The 20,142-nt window shown below is 42.5% G+C and overlaps 1 pseudogene; it reads right to left on the bottom strand.

Annotated features, from left to right (window-relative positions):
- Nucleotides 1-581: 581 nt before the first annotated feature.
- On the bottom strand, nucleotides 582-19,166 carry LOC120845912 (annotated as a pseudogene).
- Nucleotides 19,167-20,142: the final 976 nt, after the last annotated feature.

Genomic DNA, 20,142 nt, shown 5'->3' with positions numbered 1-20,142 from the left:
GAGACACACCCTACTTCAAAAGAGGATCTCTCTCAGACAAAAGTTTTGAAGCTCAAGTGCTCCTTACTAGCTAGAGACTAGAACTTCCTGTAAGAGGGAGTTCTAGTCGGCTCTCCTTGACAGTAAGTAGCATTTTAATAAAAGTTGGTGTGAAATTAAATTGTGAATATATGAAATAGTAATTTGAAATGAATTTAATTACTTTTTCCGGTAATTTACGATTAAAATTGATTAATCTTGTGTTGCAGTAATTTGTAATGCAATTGAATTACATTTCAGAGTTCTTAAACAAAGAAATTAGTAATGTAATTTAATTTCATTACAAAAAATAGTAATTTGACCTCCTCTGCACACCACATACACAATAAATTTTGCTCTCTTTCTGTAAAACAACAACATCAAAAACCATAATATTCGCACACATCTTTTTTGTTTTCTTACTGTTTTTTTTTCTTGCTTTTCAGAATTTCCTTATATGTTGGGTAAATTAAAAAGTCACATGTTATTTAGAATTTTGTTTATTTATCTGCTTTGGGGTTTTAGTCCACCTGGCTTCAATAAACGAAATACCGAAAGTACTGCATGGAGAATTTTTAATGTTTATTGGGCCAAAGTAAAGATTGGGACTTTGTTTTCGGTCTTTATTCATTGAAGGACTGTATTAATCCTCTTGATTACGGTTCATTCATCCACTTGCTCAAAAACAAATTTAGCCAATCTCGCAGTGCGCTGCGTTAATTTTTTCTCACTGGTAGAAAGGTGATAGCTCTGAGCAACGGTTGCTGTAAACTGCCCTGAAGCTTGGACAGAGACGGAAGATCCGTTCTTTGTGATGTGTTCATGTTCAATCCCGCTTACGGGGATGTACCTCCAGGTTAGTTGATTGCCTGGCTTTTCAAACAACGCTGCAACGTTTCCCTTCAAGGTGATGTCTAATACCCACGGCACCACCTAAAAAGTAAAAAAAAAAAAGATTAAAAACAACAATATGGATAAATTCGACTGACTCGCCAGTTTAAGAACCCCGATCAAGCCACCATGGCGCAAAATGTTTGCTTGATCTTAAACTATGGTCCATTTCAACTAAAACCGGACGCAGCCGATGCGGCCAATCACGCCCCGCCAAAAGTGCACCGTCACGGCGCTCGTTGTTTTTGTAGGTACGCTAACACCGACTAAATGAATCGCACACAAAAAACAAAAAAAGAGAGGACTACGGCACAATTTCGGTACGTGATTGGTTTAGTCGGGTATAGAAAACGAACGAAGACAATCAACCTTACTCACCGGACGTGACTTACACCTATTTAACCGCTGACTACCAACGTCCTCGATTAGAATGATCACGTGGCAAGTTGTAATCACAGCTAAGTAAGCACTCGGTATTCACCAATCATGTTTAGGGCCTAGTCACCCCGAGAGACTCAAAAGGCGACTGAAATGACTTATAGCCCCTTCCCCTGGCAAATGCCGAGCGCTCCGCGCTAGCGGTCGTCGAGCGGTCGGCCTCCGTGAGGGATGAATCACGTGATCCATCCCAGTGGCACGCGCTGCGGAGCAAATCGAGCGTAACGTTCCCAACGTCACCGCTTCCAGAGCGTCTGCTCTCGCTTTCGAACAGTTTCGGTTCCCATCGCTATCTTGCCGAAAGCATGAAGTTCTGATCGGAACTTTATGCTTTGACAAAAAAAGAAAAAAAGAAAATTGATTTTTCACTACTTGATTAGCGGTGACCCCGACATTAAGACAGAATTTATTTTTCTTTACAGTTACATAGGCCCGATGAAGACAACTAGAAGTACTTGTACGAGCGATCGTCATCTCCAAATGCGACTTCCATCTGCGGAGTATTTGGCGTGTTGTCTTCTAATTATTCGAATTACATTACCGAGACCACAAAACGAACAAACGACATACCTATCTACCTCTTCATCCGAATAGGCGCGCACAACGCCTTCGACGTAACGCGATATCTTGGGCCTCTTCGCTGGCCAGGCAAACGACTCGGCAAACACTTCGCCGAGAACGGCTGCCTCGTCGTCACTCGAGCTGGAGCTAAGCTGGTATCTTCGTCGCTGTCACTGCGTTTTATTATACCTCCTGAAATTAACTGCAACGATGTCATCGCCGCAGTTTGCTCGGGCGAGTCGGTCATGACGAGGGGAACGAAAGACAGCCCACCCAGCAATCGAAACAAAAAAGCCGCGAAACTCCTTCACTCCCCCGCGGGAATGTCGATAACGAAACTGAAACGTTGCGAGTGACGACTACAGATCGTACTCCTCCGAAAAAGGCTGCGCGGAGAACTACTCCGGACCGCTCGACGCGCTCCGCCACTTTTCCACGGAGCGGTTGGAGCCGCTCGGCGAGCGCCCCACTGGCTCCAGATCTACGAGCGGCACGTGGAGAGATTGCTCTCATCGAGGGAAACAAGAATCCGCTCGGCAAGCGCGTGCCGAGCGCTCGCTATTTGCCAGAGGAAGGGGTTATTAGGGGATAGGGATAGTTTATCCGATGTTGAGAGTGTGACTCGACTCACTGCTAAGGCTCAAAAATCAAATCAAATCAAATCAAAATGCTTTATTTTTCTCCATGGCTCCTATCAACGCTGACCGCCAGCGTTAACGAAGCACTTACTGTCTTGGCACGTCGGGGGACACATCTACAAAGGCTTGGAGCAGCAGATATTGTGACAGAGACGACGAAAAGCCCTTCTTTGCGGGCGCTTCATATTTGTTTTTAGCTAGCATTTGTACGGATATTTCTGCTTTTTTATGGTGTCATCCCACAAGCCCTTCGCTGGCGTTGATATGCCTCTAGACATATCCATCTTCAACAGTCCCGATGCGTCCATAAATGTATTATTATTATTATTAATAGTATTATTATTTTTTATGTCCCTTGACCTTACGGACGAACCAAGTTCAACTTTTTTCTCCTGTCTCGGTGCGTTTGACATTAACGATATTTTTATTAATGATTTATATTGATCAGTACTACTGAAGTGAACATTTACTGTAGGGTGATTCCAAGTCAGTTCATGAAATGATGGTCCGGGTCATAATTTAGATATTTTTGTTAAAAATATATATGAAAGCCATGTTCTTGGGAGGAACATTCAGCTAGATATGAACGCCGTAACAATTTTTTTCGCTGAGATATAAAATAGAGAAGCTTGAGGCGTGGAAATTGAGAAGATTTCACAATGCTACTTTGCACAGTCGTCATTTCCTTATCGAACCTTTCACGGCACCATAACTTTTTTAATAGGTTTTACAAAAGTGATACAACACATACACAAACAATTAAAGATATCCATAAAATATGTCAATGCAAACAAAAATATCAAACATGGCACAAAAACGCGTTTTAGAGACATATTCACAATTTTTTTGCAAATAAACCATATTTCATAATACTTCACAAAACATATCAAAATGCGCGTATTTAAATATTCTTTACGAATATATAAAGATAGTATACCTACCCTTAAATATATTTTTGTTATCAACGCGGAAATGCGGCTGATTTCTCAAAATGTGGCAAGATTGGGCGTCGATATTTAAAAAACTCCATCTTTTATTTTCTTTAAACTCCCCTTGGCACTTTGCAGTGACTTGAACTAACCTGTGATGGCAAAAGATTGAGTAACATATGACCTCCAAGCGGGAAATGCTACGACAAACCTTCACTCGGAGCGAGCCGACGTCTTCGTCTTACCGGCTTTGCCGCACAGCACCAAACGTTTTGAGCGTTAGTTATGGCATGTATTTTATATTATTAAAATTCTTTTTTTATAAGCGGTGAGTATTAGTGACGTGAAAAGGAACTTTGAGCTGGAATACCATTAATTAGCTTACAATTCACAGGAATAAAACGGCCCCACTCTGCAAATTCGCTACCTATGCATCATACATAAGCTTAAAACTCTCAGTTGCGCGAACGGCCATGTATACATCTGGCCTCTCGGCATATGATGACTTTCACAGATGAGTTTCCTGGATTCCTTTGACAGGTTTTACGGTGGTCCACTTTGCTTGCTTCACCGCACGAAACTCTCGAACTCGAAGACAGTTGTGAGCACTGCGCAGAGTGGTTTGACGCGTTTTGCGAAGTGCTGAAGGCATGTAGTGCCCACCAGGAACGCAAGCGATTGTACGTGCTTCTGCCACCAATCATCCTGAAGAAAACAATATTGCGTCTGGTGTCGGAAGCGACTGCCTACATGATTGATCAAACATGAAAACTGAAGCGCAAAGGTGGTGTTTGGGCAACCCCTGATCCGTATACATGGGGAAAAAGGCGAATGCCGAAGACGTGAGGGTTGCAATTGAGTACTACACACGCGACGACCTCGCATGCTCTGTTCAAAGCCCCAACAAAAAGGACGTCGTCAAAGCCATGATCAACGACATGTTCAAAGTCGTAAAAAGGTTTATGACCCGCTCTATTAAGGCAGCTTACCAGCTGTTTAGGAAGGACCATCCCCATCCCGAACTAGGCATCTCCAAATTTTATTCCCTACGGCCAAAACGGGTAAAAAAAAAAAAAGTCCCGAGCACGAGGTGTGCACATGCATATATTGCGTCAATTATCAGTTGCTTTTAACGGCAATAACAAATGCCCCAAAGAAGACATTTACTGAAGACGACCCCAAGCTCATCTACCTCTTCTGCGCTCCACAGAACGATTGCTTTCTGCGCCGTTGCGAAAAGTGCCCAAAAACGCAGAGCATCTCGCTGCAGTCGCTTCATCTCGACGAAGACGAAGAGATCTGTTTCGCGTTATGGGACGCTGGCGAACTCGTCAAAAAGGTTATGGACACTTCTGCCTTTCTGGGGCAATAGGAGAGCGAAAAGTATATGAGGCATTCTTACATCCTTGACCTTGAACGAAGCCTGATACATGACACAAGAACCGCCTTACCACCCAAGGCAGTGATGTTCCACTTCGATTTTTATGAAAAATGGACAGTACTCTTTCCAACCGAAGTGCAGAGTTTTCATTGAAAAAAAACTCAAGTGTCTTTCTTCACAAGTGTGGTTACGTCCACGCAAGGCACGCAAAGCTTTGCCGTTGTCACCGATGGCACACGACACATGACACAGCTCACGCTCTTCTAGCCACATAGACCATAAAAGAGTATGTTAATGTTCATTTCTCAGTCTTTTTTGAAATAACTCTTGTATCAGACGGAGCGGCGGCGCATTTCAAGAATCGCTTCCAATTCCACGAATCGTCTCGGAAGCCGCACTCTTCGGCAAGATGGATCTTTTCAGCCACTGGACACGGAGAAAGCGCTTGTGATGAAGTAGGTGGAAGAACCAACGCTCACCAAGTTGAGATCTTCGCTCAACTCAACGATTGCCACCGCTAAAGACTTTGTGGAAGTGCTATGTAAAAAAGTAACAAACGTCTGCATGTTCCACCTGTCTGTGGAACGGGTTCGAGAGTTTCGTGCGGTAAAGCAAGCAGAGTGGACCACCATAAAACCTGTGAGAGGAATCCAGGCTTCTCATCTGTGGAAGTCATCATATGCCGAGAGGCCGGATGTATACATGGCCACTCGCATAACTGAGAGTATTAAGCTTATCTATGCATAGTTAACGAATTCGCACAGTGGGGCCGTTTTGTTCCTGTGAATTGTAAGCTAATTAATGGTATTCCAGCTCAAAGTCCATTTTAGCGTCACTAATACTCAGCCCTTATGAAAAAAAGAATTTTAATAATATAAAATACATGCCATAACTAACGCTCAAAACGTTTGGTGCTGTGCGGCAAAGCCGCCTTGACGAAGACGTCGACTCGCTCCGTGAAGGTTTGTCGTAGCTTTTCCCGCTTGGAGCTCATATGTTACTCAATCTTTTGCCATCAAAGGTTAGTTCAAGTCACTGTAAAGTGCCACGGGGAGTTAAAAAAAATAAAAGATGAAGTTGTTTTAAATATGGACGCCCAATCTTGCCACATTTTGAGAAATCAGCCGCATTTCCGCGTTAATAACAAAAAGACAATTAAGGGTGGGCATATAATTTTTACGTATCTGTAAAGAATATTTAAATACCCGTATTTTGATATGTTTTGTGAACTATTATGAAAGATGGTTTATTTGAAAAAAAATTGTGAATATGTCTCTAAAACGCGTTTTTATGCCATTTTTGATATTTTTGCTTGCATAGAAATATTGTATTGATATTTTTAATTTTTTATCTATGTGTTGTATAACGTTTGTAAAACATATTAAAAACGTTTTGGTGCCGTGAAAGGTTCGATAAGGAAATGACGACTGTGCAAATTAGCATTGTGAAATCTTCTCAATTTCCACGCCTCAAGCTTCTCTATTTTATATCTCAGCGAAAACAATTGTTACGGCGTTCATATCTAGCTGAATGTTCCTCGCAAAAACATGGCTTTCATAAAATTTTTAACAAAAATATCTAAATTATGACCCGGACCATCATTGCATGAATTGACGTGGAATCACCCTGTAGTCTTCTAGTATCTTAACTTTTTCTTTCTTGACCGACTATGTTACTAATTCTACCAGGCACGTACCCCCCCCCCCCCCCGAAATCTTCCATTTTGCTGGGACCTCCTCTCCCCCCTTCCCCTCATACAACATTTTGTCATGGGTGCCCCCCCCCCCCCCCCCCCCCCGAAACAAAATCCAGCTACGTGCCTGAATTCTACCTAAAAGGGTTTAGTCACACAAGCTCTTGTCGGCTTTGATGAACCAGAGTGCTTCGTGATGAATATAGCTCTCGAAAATAAATGTGTATTGTATTATTACTCTTATTATTAGTAATAATACTATCCTTAGTAGTTGTGGTGGTAGTAGTACTAGTAGTAGAAGTTGTAGTTGTCGTAGTTGAACAAGCAGGTATTTGAACCCCATTTTACTAACGCTTGCGCTGCGAAACTCGGGTACTTTGGGCACAAACCCACCCCTGCCAGTTTTGATCTGGATGGGTCGTGTATGGGAGCGCACGGCCAGTTGAGCGCGCGACACGAGAGCGCACAACCAGTTGAGCGAACACCGCACAAATGTGTGGTGTGCGCGCGGCTCCACATGTCGACAGAAGAAAATTGTGCGACTTTTCGGATCGGAGGGTTTGCTTTTATCGATTGATTGAATATGTCTTTCATAAAAAAAAAAATAAATCAGGTACGACTCTTTCTAACCAATTCTTCACTCACATCGAAGAGAGGAAGGGGCCGAGGAGTGGGGGTGGCGTACACGGGTACAGGGAATGTCTCCAGTTGGGTGGAGCAGCGAGTCTAAGATTTCTTCGCGGTGCTGCGGTGCGCCTCTCGACTATACTAGAAATAGTTTATTTTTTGCTATATTTGGTCGATTCTTGGCAGTATTTAAGCTCCGATCTATTAGGTGGCTATTTAGACGTCTCTCACATAATTGTAAATACTATTGTGACGTCCATGATTGTAATGAAGAAAGCTCACCGCTAAAAAACTCAGCAAAAAACTCATCGAAGGAAAATTGAGGGCAATTTTATTGGATGCCGAGCTTTCCAGGCTTTTGACGGATACAGAGAAACCTTAATACTGTCATTTGTGACAATATGAATGGTTGACATATGACACTTGGCACGAGAGCTCCTTTCCCAAAATTGATCTTAAAAACCCCAGAATACGGGGAAGCATATATTTGGTATATTCTTGGCAGTATTTATGATGCTTCTTTCCTTTTGAACGTTTTAAAATAATTTAAAATAAAATTAGTGAGGTCGGTGGTGAACTTTATCAATTCAAATCAAAGAGCTAATGAAGCTAGATGGCTGCAATGCTTTTTTTCTGCTGAAATGGGCAAAACAAATATTCATGTTTTCTTCTTTTTTTCTGCTGTCAGCTTTTTGCAACACTTCTTGGTTTGCCACAAGCAAAAATTTCGTCGACTCATTTCGCAATGTCTTTCCTGAATGCCGCGGCGAAAATCCGCGCCAATTTCACGTAAAACACGCGATGTCCGAACAAGAGGTCGGTCGGGTCGGGCCACTCGCGCTGGGCTGGTGGTGCGCTCTCGTGACGGGCGCTCTAATGACACGCGAGATAATTTCAATGCGTTCTCGTGTCGCGTGCGCTAAGGTCGTGGCGCTCTAATGTCGGCGCTCTTGTGTCGTGCGCTCTAATGTTGTGCAGCCGTCGTGAATCACTACTACGTGATGAATGTTAAAAATTCGAGGCAAGCGGTTGTACTGTACTAGCTAAATTTCTCTTTACAGCTGAGACACCTACGCCTACATAGGCTAACTTAAGGGCTTACACAAAATGATTTCCCTCGTTGCGTGCGCAAGCCAGAACCGCAGAGGTGTTAAGGTATGTTGGTTGGTATCTGGAACTAGCGGATTTAACTGTCGCGGTGACCGTGAAGAAAATATAAATAAATAATGAACATATAAAAAAGGGAATGTACACGCATATAGCTCATTTTGGGGGAAAAATTTCCAACTCTAAGAATTTTTTTTTTTTTTAAATAAGCTCAGAGAGTTTGGCCTTATATTTAAATTTGACAACTTTAGAGGCTGGTAGAATGATAATTTATTTTCCGTAATAAAACTGGACACAGCCCGACGCCTTTTTGACCATCTAAAATGCAAAAAGAAAGCAATCAGAAGAAACAAAACCTTTAAGACCTTGCCTTTTCAGATCCTTGACGTAGGAGCTCCTCCTCAGAAGCATCAACATTTTTTTTTTTAAATGCTGCCTTGCTCCAGTGATCGCTCATTGCTCTTGTTACGTCAAAAGTCGCTCACACAAAACGAAGCCTTCGGGCTGTGCTATTACGCATGGAACCATACAGGAGAAGTAAAGCCCCAGGAGTAATATGAAATCTCTGGCTCTTTTTAATTTGACCGATGCAAGTATTTGATTTGAAGATAAATTATTTTAAAATGAGATTTATGCAAATGCGCTGTACCTCAAAAAGAAGCAAAAAATCAAACTAATAAAAGGTACCAAAATACGACAAATCAGGCTCGGTCTCTCAAGCTGCCGCACCATACTATGGGCCACTACTCTCTGTTTATATATCCCAGTTATGATCTCCATCTTGGTGGCTCCTTCTCCATCCCCCAATGTACCTCCGAAAAGGATGACTCGCCTGCTTCCTGCTCGTGACTACCGCAGGGTCTAGCAGCTCCTTAGTCGCTGATTCTTCACTTAGCTTGCGATTACGTAGACGCGCTATTAACTTTTAAACAGCGCTAGTTAGTCACGATGGTGAATACGGCTGATTGAGTTCAGTTCCGATTAACTGAAATATGTTGGCGAAGTAAAAGACGCACTGAGAACGTTAACACAAATCCCGGGGAATAATGAACGCCACAGAAATAGTCACGTCCTTCAGATAGTCATGGCTTTAGCAAATTAAAATGCAGTTGTGAAGTCATTAGCTCTGCACCCGTACCTGTAACTTCACACCGAAACATGGCAGTGGTCCCTCTGCACTCGAGAACCAGCAATTATGTCGGGAAATATTAGTGACGCGAATAGGACCCACAGATTATCCACGTTGAATGCATTCCCACTGCGCATTCGCATTCAGTCGAATTTTTTTTTTTTTTTATAATGCTGATTTTGGACTAACGTTTCTTTTTCTTTTTTTTTTTTACGTTGAGAGTTGTGCGATGCTTGAGTTTAGCTACCCAGTATGGTTAAACTGTATCTCTCCAAATTTTCTTAAGCTTTCTGCACGTAGGTTAATCATTTGTGCTCTGATTGGCTGTGTCTTTAATAACCATAGTAAGAGGAAAGTAAAATATTTATTTACATTTTTTTTTTCTGCAGACACCGGTAACTTAGAAATCTCTGCATATCTGTCATCCTTCTCGGCGGACTCCTCTTGGAGTCTAGTGCCCTTGCACGACATGTGTGGCAGCCTCTTCATGGTCTGCTGGAACCACTTTTTGGGAGTGTTTAATTCCCATTGCTTTCTGCTTATCAGTGACCGCAAAATAACGTCCTGGAATGGGATTTGTAATGACACCCAACAAGTGATAACCACTGGGAGCCCGGTCGGGCCATACCCATGCCTGATCGAAGGTCTGACTGGTCGCACGATGTGTGACAAAGACGGCCATACCCGACCAGGTGCCGGTCAATCATAGCGTCGTGCGCATTCGCGTGAAGGCGTGATCCGCCAGCGTCTCATCGGACTCCGCTGTCTTCTTGGCAGGCTCTACGACCAGTCAAAAGTTTGGTCGCGCATAAATATGGCTTGATCGGGCCTCCAGTGCCTATCATCTGTTGGGTGGAATAAAACAAAATTACCTACGAGGACACTATTTTTGGCCATTAATAAAATGGAAGCAGCTGTTCGAGCCTGGGTGTCAGGTGCTCCCAAAAAGTGGCTCCGGCAGGGCGTGGAAAGGCTGCCACAGAGGTGGAGCAAGAGAAATCGCGGCTAGACGGGGAAGTCTGTCGAGAGGATGGACATATTATTGGGCACATACCAGTAAGTGACCGGTATCTGCAGCAAAGCAAATTATAAATTGTTAATCAATATAGTTCGCCCCTTGTACACGCTTCGTAAACAAACAAAATATTAACCGGTCAGTAACGTAAAATACGATAATACATCCAGGAGGATTAAGTTCGAACATGGCGTCTTATGACATAATTACCCCAAAACTCCTTTTTTTTTCCTTTGCTTTTATTCGGAAAAAATGCCGTTGTGCAAATTTTATAGCGATCACTTCTTAGAAGGGTGGTCCAATAAACAATGCAGCTAGACCTATAGCGTGTTCGCATTGTAACATTTAAACGGTTGGTTCATTATAGATGTCGAATTGTACGCACCACTTTGGCTTCGTTGACAAACCACTTGGCTTCAATGGTGGATAAAGGGGGTATTTCTACCTCTTGTTTAATCCATTGCTTCGTTGTGCGTGTTTCGACCGTTGTGGATCCAGTACTCGACTTCACTGATGTTGAAAATTCTGAGCTGAATTGATATACCAGTGGAACGTTTACACTGAACGTGAGTTTAGCAGTGAACTCTAGTCCCTTGTCTACGGTCCAGATGTACTCGTCTTCGTGCTCTACTTGCTCTGATATCTGAGCCTTACCTACCTCAACAGTCTGGTTGTTGTGAAAAATCTGTACATAAACAGCAGAAATCTGTAGCGACTGTACTTGAGCCTTGCCGTAAGTCACCGGGCCGACTTCAATCGTCACAGGTGGGTTCCTGCATTGAAGAATAGGCGCATTTCTCGGCAGCTTGATCCCTTTAGGGACATGGTTATACTTTTTTTATTATTCTAGTGAAGGTTGATCTCTATAGCAAAGTCAAAGCAATTAAGTATTATTCCAAATTATTTATCATTGACTATATTATCCTTTATGACGTGAAAGGATTCATACATTTTTTTTCAAGCAACAGAAAAGAACACCCGCAGTACGATGCAGATTACATGGTAAAAACTGCGTCCTTCAGTTTATTCTGCTGGTGTTGCCTAAAGCTTTCATCGCCACGCAGCCTGCGCTACAAAAACTGAAGCCAAATATTGTTTAGAGCACAATTGTGATCGCGGTTGAGATCTTGGGATGATTAATACCGACATACAATTTTAGTTTGTAGCTCATAGCGATGCAGTGAAAGCCTACATTCACTGTCAGCTTGAGAAGCGCGGGCCGTGGTTTATGATCACGATTCTTGCTTCGTGATTTGCCCTTCGGCGTTCTTATCGGCTAATGCTGAAATCTCATTGGCTGTAGCGCGATATTGGGATGCTGCGAGCTCGTTACGCTCAGCGTTTCTTATACTGTCAGTTACAATACTGCTTCCTGTGACTTTTCTTGAACGCGTTGCAAGCACCGTACACATGAGCTGACTGTAGAAAGTTTTAGTACTGCGTATATGAGAAAAAGCAAGTGCTGTGCGTTTGCGTTAGGGTCGCAAGATCCACACTGCCCATACTCTATACCACGGGTGGCCAAACTGTCGTTTGTAAGCCGCCTCTGGCTCTTTGCGGGACTAAGTGCGGCTCGCGGCTCCCTGGTAAGAGTGCCCTTCTTCCCTTCCTGTGTCCCTAGGACAAACAAAGTTCTAAAATAGAAAGAAAAACTCAGTCTTTGCAGCTTTGTACTACACTACGCACATACAGCTGCACAAACTTTTTGACACACCGATGTGTCCGGTGTCCATGTTTCCTTTATTGTTCGAGAAAGAATTTCGAACCGTATACGCATAACGGTGTGAGGAGTGTCTGGCGAAGGACTATGCCAGGCGCACGTGCCGCGCACGTGCCGCGAGAGTACAAACACGGAATGGGAAAGACGACGAGGACGGACCGGGGGAACGTGCAGTTAGGTTCTGGGATTTAGGACGGACAGTAAAGGTTCCATCCTAACAACGGACATCAGGAGACAGTGGCTGGATAACGAACCATACATTTATTTTTGCCTAGCGGTTGAGAAACATTATGATGCCTGGTGTTATTTGTTGTAGTCGACGATTATACTTGTCCTCTTTGAAAAGGACTGTTCTCTCCATATTGTTCCTTGTTAAAAGTAAGCCCCCTCCCCCCCCCCCCCCCCGCCCCTCCACACACACACACCCCTCCTTTTGTTTTTTTCTTGTCGGCTCTCTAAACTTTTGTAGTTTTATCCGCGGTTTTAACCTAATTCCACTCTGGCCACCCCTGCTTTACACTCACGCAACGCCACGAGCTTTACATACGTACACTCACTATCCATGGTTGCTTGCAGCGGTTCTTTGCGTTCCCGTCTCGTTGGCATCATCGCACGCGGGACGGCGCGGGACTTAGATTGGCTGGACCAAATACTGGTTTCAGATTGCTTGCAGCAGTTTGCATGAAAACATCTAGATGGCGCTGCATGTGCTTGCGTATGCACCGCATGCAATGGTAAAACAAAATGGCTAGGTGGCGTAAGCTACCGCCCGACCCAAAGGGCTCAGGCGTATTCATCCATCCATCCATCCTATGAGTTTGCATTCCGCTGTACTAAAAGCGCTGGTTTGACGCGCTCAGCAGCGTTTCGCTGAGGGCTTGCGTGCTCGTACTCAATGCGAACGTAAGGGTCTTTGCGCTACTCTCAAACTCAGTGTCCTCGACTAGTACACAGATTAGAGCCACAATTTAAAAGTAGACTTCAGTTATAAGCAAACACAAACAATAGCTGCTAGGTCGCAAGGCAATAGTGTGGTGTACTGCAAGATTCAATCAGTAATGAATAATGTAAAATTTGACACCAAAATACGATACAAATCGACTGGTCAATTGAATAACGGCGAAGAACCGATGCAGTCTTTCTTAGAAGGAATTTGGGAAGTTAATGTTTGTTTGTGGGTTTCAACGTCGTATCTCCAAGACCTCCGGCTAGCGGTGAGCGATTTACACTGCGCTTGACTTTATTCGATCAAAGTATTTTTACTTGCGAAATCAAAGATTAATTGCAGGGTTTCGTGGCTTACGCCTATTGCCTTGGACGAAATAAACTGGGAATGCAGTCACTGCGCGGGCCGATTAAATTTTTGATACCGGAAAATTCTGCACAGCCGTTCTCTTTTAGCAGTAATAAAAAGCGGTTGCCGTTGAATCTTGTTACGCCAATAATTTTATTATTTAATGACTGGACGTTCGTTATTCGAGCCAGAAATGTAGTATATAACATACTTAAAAAGGTCTTGTTCGGGATGGGGGCCTCGTGTTTTGTTATCACCAAAGACATCATAAGTTACCAGCCTTTCATTGTTAGTGCAATTTAGCAGGAGGAATTTGTAAACGATATCTTCGAGATCAATGAGACGGCCGCCGCCTAGAAAGAAAAGAAGTATATTGCACTTTTAGACTTCCAGGGCCCAAGAGTGGGAAGGCTGCTAAATGTGCGGAAAGTTCGACTTTTGAAACAAAGTAAAAAGGTAAATAAATTTTTTAGAGTACAAATCTTAGGCGCCTGTTTCCAACTTGAGTGGCGTCGCCTTCGCCGTCGGCGTCGGCGTAACCGCGCGCTGGATTATGGGTAAATTTGCTCGCTCAATATAGCTGACAAATTTCCCAATAAATTTAGCGGAAAACTTTCCTTGCCAAATTTAGCGAAAAAACTTTCACCACTAAATTTAACGGGAAAGTCTTTCCGCTAAATTAAGCGAAAACACTTTCCCGCGAAGTTGAGCGGAAAAAATTTCCCCGCTAAAACTAGCGGAAAAAATTCCCCGCTAAATTTAGCAAACAAAATTCCCCGCTAAAATTAGCGGAAAAAATTACCCGCCAAATTTAGGGGACACAATTCCCCGCCAAATTTAGCGGACAAAATTCCCCGATAAATTTAGTGAAAAATTTCCCCGCCAAATTTAGTGGAAAATTTTCCCCGTCAAACTTAGCGGAAGATTTTCCCCGCTAAATTTAGCGGATACTTTTCCCCTAAATGGGAGGTAAGGAGGAGGGGCATACCCTCTTTGTATCTTTCTCTCCTCCTCCTCAAGAGCTGCGCTCTAATTCGGCGTTACAGCAGATTGTAAACGTCTTTCATTTTTTTAGAACCTGAAAAGAAGCCCCGTAGTCCTCAAAGCGGCAATTGAAAATCAACAAACATAGAAGGTTTTTTTTAAGTTAAAAAGTTGGCTTCAGCAAAATTTCGGATGCCACGAAAAACCGAAGTCTGAGTTTGCTGCGCAGATAAGCAGCGACTGCACAGGGACACCAGACGTAACAATTTCTTCTATTACTTCTTAAGTCAAGATAATTGAAAACTTTCCCGTTAACATTCAGTTCTCCGCCACTAGCCTCCTACTATTGATTTCTTCAGTGCCCATGGCCTAGACATATGGTTCCAATTTTTAACTTACTGAGCGTCATCGAAAACCACTATACCAACTCTTTTTAGATCGACTTGAGGCTCGTGGCGAACTCAGGGGCGCGCCACAGTTTCTACTCGTCAAGCGGGCACCAAGCTAGCAGCGGCGGAACGCGATAATGATATGATCATCCGCCGAAGCCAGTGGCCGGGACGGTCTAATTGATTAACGCATCGCCCCGCATAGGCGGAGGTTGCGGGTTCTATCCCCACTCCTGGCCCAATTTTTTGCCAGCTCTCTTTCCCCTTTGCTTCCCCTAACATTAATGCAATAAATTAAATCATCACTCTCTCCCCTCTGCGTTAACAACATTACTACGGCTGCACTTGTCAATCTTCACTCTATATACCAGGAAATTCTGTATATATATATATATATATATATATATATATATCTGCTGGTTGCATATATTCATATATATGCAACCAGCCTCTGCCGCGTTGCGCGAGAAAAGCAGGCAGAGCTTGGTTGCACTATTTCTCTGCCGGGTGCGGTGCCGTCGGGGCTGACAAGCGATTGCAAACCGAAACCTAAAAACCCGTCGAATTTGTGCGGTTCTTCAGAAAGCCGTAAAATGCTTCGCGTGCCTTCTATCGTTCTGCACTTTGTTGATATAGTGTTTTTCGAGGGTGCTGAGCAATTTTCTAATTGAAACCATGCCCTTAAATAAGATATCAAAAAAGTTAATTACGTGAAAATATTTAACAATCTAATTACCCAGGAGTTCAATAATCTTCCTAAGTAGGCACCTGGCCCACGACCAAAACGACATCAGCTTTTTTTGTTGCGACGCGTAGTTTTCGCAATATCGAGTTTGCCCACTTTTCGTGAAACACCCTGTATACATTTTCATTTTCAGACTTTAACTCTCACCCAACCAGGCAGATATCTGTCGAATATGTTTACTTTCAACCCTGTATATAGGGTGTTTTCTTATGCTTAACACATTTGTTTAAAAATAGCCGCTTGTGGAGGTGAGTTATATGGCCAGGGGGCATAATACGTATAGGGGCTAATCGTAACGATCAGTCGGCTAATTAATTAAAAATCGTTAATTAACTTTTTAATTAATTAAAATATACATGTAGTTCCAATTAGAAATTTGCTCAGCGTCATCGAAAACCACTAAATCAGTCATTTTCAGAAATACTTTGAGCACGTGAGAAGCGTAGTAGTGCACTAAAGTTACCACTGGTGGAGCAGGTATAAGGCTGGGGCTAGATAAAACACGGAAATATTGCGCGGGCGCCTTACCGCAACCGCTAGCGTATCAATATATATATATATATATAACCGCCAAATCTATTGAAATGTTGAACCTTAACTCTGCCCCTTGCGTTGATGGCATATCATCACCAAGGTTTTTGTCTGTAACCAAAGAAATTGTTATAGTTTTCGTAATTTTAGCTCGCTTATACCAGGCATCTCTTTTAACCTCTGATATTCCTTCTGACTGGAAACATGGGAACGCCATACATTTGCTAAAATATGGTTGCCGAGATCTTCTATCGAACTTCATACATATATCCCTTACCAGCATACCTTGTAAAATTGTAAAGCACATATTATTTACTCTCACGTAATAAACTTCCTAGTTCAAAATAACCTGCTCCATCCAAGTCAGCATGGTTTCCGAAAAAACCTGAGGCAACTTTCAACTTTTTTTTTTGCATCTGACCTCCATAAAACTTTCAACAAGTCGCTTTTTACCCGTGCCACTTTCATAGATGTTTCCAAGGCTTTGGACACTGTACCTCATCAGCGTTTACTACTGAAACTTTCCCAACTTAATATTGAAGACAGTATAATCGACTGGATACCTTCAGTACTAATGAATCGTCAGAAATCTCTTAGTATTAACAATGCTCATTTTCTACCCCTGCCAGTTTAATTATGAGTCCCACACGGAAGTGTTTTAGGTACCTTACTTTTTATAAAATTGTAATATACATCAACGATCTGATGTATTCTGTTACTTCATCCATATGCCTTTTCGCCAATGATTGTGTGATTTACCGCTTTATTATCATTTCTGAAGGATTGTTTCAGTTGCAATCTGATCTTTACATTTTTTTCCGCTTGATGCAAAGCCTGCCAGATGAGTATTAACTATTTCAAAACCAGTCATCTCATTTATTCAATAAGTCGGTCCTGCAATGCATAATATTTATTGAACTCGTCCTGCATAGAAAATATGGCCTCTTACAAATACCTTGGAATAACTATTACAGAAGACGTAACGTTGAATTTGGATATTGCGACCGTGCTAAAGAAGGCAGCTTACAACTCACCGCATATAAAGCACTTGTTCGCTCACACTTCGTATACGGAAGCATAACTTGGAACCCTCATAAAGCCTACTTTATTAACAATTTTGAATCCTTACAAAACAAAGCGGCCCGATTCATTCTTCACAACTACTCATTCCTCACGAGCGTGTCACAAGTGAAATCTAACCAACTCTTTCGGCTTTATCTACACGCAGAAAACTACCTTGGCTGTGCTTCTTTCATAACATGTACGATAATCTTCCTCAACTAAGATTCACTTATTGTCATCCTCCTTCCTATCTATATCTTCGGTATGGCTATCCTCTCAAACTTTAACACTTACAATCCTGAACTAACCGGCACAAAATTTCCTCACCTTCGCCAAGCATCAAATAGTGGAATTAACTGACTGACATTGTAGTAACGATACGAACCTTTATTCGTTCCGCGTATAGTTGCAAAGCCTTTTTTTGATATTTAGTATCCTGTGTCTTTTTTATTGTTTGCCTTAAATTGTTCATTGTCATATGTTTTAGTAATCTACATCATCAGCAACTGATAGAATTTTACCTCGAAAACAAAATCCTCAAGTGAATGGGGGAGGTAATGTATCAAGTTTTTTAATAGCTGCGAACAATACTAAAATATAGAAAAATAAACATAAAACAATTCACAGTAAGCTATTTCTCTTTCAAAAAATTTCTTGTTAGAGCTCTTCACAAACATTGGTAGTTCGAAAACCAGTTGCGTGGCAGTAATGAATGATAACATATCTGTAAAGTGCGTGTCTGAATAGTGTGTACTTACATTGTTGGATGGGGATCTGTATAAAAGAGGAAGCACGCTGAGGTGAAAATTTGAACGCCGGACAGGGACATCGCTTGATTTTAGAACAAAACAGCATATTCTATAAGCTAATCACTTTTACAGTTCAAGCCGGAAGTTGAAACATATCGTCACATTTGTGTGTCTCTGTGGGTTTGGTAGAATGAGCGCAGTGTTTTTTTTATGTTGAACACTATGCTTTTAGATCAAATAGTAAACTGGCGCAGAGCTTTAGCGTTACTCCATTACGAACTTTCATGCCAGAATATTATCTTTATTCGATAAACAGGGTGTTTTATTTATTTCGAACTGATTAATTAGATCAAATTGTAAAATAAACACAAAGGGGCTTTTTGCAGGTGAGTTACACGGCCAGGGGGGAGGCATTATTTAGGCTTCTAATTTTCCACGCAAGTCGGATGATGACCTAAAATGTCTTAATTACCATTTTAAGATGGTGTCACTAAGCATATGGTTACAATTAAAATATTAATGGGCGTCATCGAAAACTAATAAATGAGTTTATTTTAGAGCGACTCGAAGCGCGTGGCAAACTCGGGAATGCACCAAAGTTACTCCACTCGTGCAGAAAGCTCAAATCTAGCGGCGGGGAAGCGCGGATGATTATGAAACGAGGCTTCTCTGTTCAGAGGTATTTGAAGAATATTAACTATAATTAAAACCATAAAATACACCACTAAAATTTAGCTGATACTAGTTTTTTCATGAGCATGAACACTTGCGGTTTTGAAGTTGGTAAGTACTGTTTAATTGTAAAGTTGATAGCTACGACTATGTCTGTGATGACCATCAGTTGTGTGCGGCATGCAGCAAACTTTGCTACCGGAAGCGTCAGACAAGTATCAAATTCCTGTTATAGCCGTGGCGGCATTTCGTACATTTTGTTACGCCAATATCCTGTTCGTTGTAACGAGAACAGATTGTTCAGAACTGCAATCTCACTGTATAGAAATGGTCAAGCCGCGTAACCTCTTAACAAAGACAGTTAAAAGATACTCTCCACAAAAGGTGGCAAAATCGTTTTTTTCAGCAGCTGGTGTACACTATTTACTAAGTTTTGCACTCACCAACGCGAGAAGAAGGAGGTGAAGCTGAAGGCTATGCGCCATGTTGCTTGTTCACAAAATTATGGACTTCGAGGGTGCTTTCTTCCCTTTGGGTACCTTACATGCTTCGATGTAACGACCTTTTATGCCGGGAAAAGCTTTGAAATATACGACAGCGAACATAAAAAAAATACAGGGCGTGAAAGAAATGTATTATATAAGAAAAGGTTGTAGCTTCCTTCCGACACGAAGATGTTAAACTAGACGCCACAATACATTTCTTTAAAAAAACATCTGGTGCACCCGCCGTCTGCTTAAGACATTGTGAAATTTCGATGTACGGCACGCAAGATTATCCCGAAATCGAAGACGAAGTTAACGTTGGTTTAACCCTTCGTGATTTTAGAACGCAGAGAAGGCAGTAGGAAAGCAAGACAGAGTATATAATTGCCATTTGTGTTCGCTTTATTTTTTATTTCTTGTGTAGGTTATGAGGTTTTAAAGATAAGTGATAATAAAACCTGCCGCTTCCAGGAAATACGATGTGTGTCACTAGGCACATGCATGCATCGGAACAGCCCTACGATTCCCCTTGCCGCGAGGTCTGCTGGGATTCTCTGGAGAGGTCTACTGAGTATTCTCTTCACACCACACTTTCAAAGAGAAGTCACACTTACAGGCTGCTCAGCCGGCAATCTTGACGGGGTGGAATACACGTTGCGAAATCACAGGAAAAGCTCGCCGTCAACTCGGGATTGGCAGCCACCGGCTCAGTTATGGCCGCCTGTGGTTACCCCTTATTTATTTGTTTATTGAACACACCGTCAGGGCCCGAAGTCATTATAGAGGGGGAGAGCAGGTACCAAAAGATGAAAGGAAAAAATGAAAGACGTTTACAACACTCTGTAACACGGCATTAGAGCGCGGCTCTTAAGGAGGAGGAAAGAAGGGTACTGAGGGGAGGGTATACCCTTCCTCCCTCCTCATCCTCCCTGCTAGTCCTCCCCTCCTCCCTCTTTCACCTACTCCTCCATCCTCCTCCTCCCCCATCCCCCTCCCCCCTCCCGCGCGGTGCATTACACGAAACGTCCCATAATGCAACGGGCGCGTGACCGCGGTGCATTATGGGACGTTTCCCATCATGCAC

The sequence above is a fragment of the Ixodes scapularis genome, unplaced genomic scaffold (assembly GCF_016920785.2).
Source record: "Ixodes scapularis isolate PalLabHiFi unplaced genomic scaffold, ASM1692078v2 PGA_scaffold13__105_contigs__length_92229423, whole genome shotgun sequence".
Taxonomy (NCBI): Eukaryota; Metazoa; Arthropoda; class Arachnida; order Ixodida; family Ixodidae; genus Ixodes; species Ixodes scapularis.
This window is presented reverse-complemented; position numbering and strand designations above follow the sequence as displayed.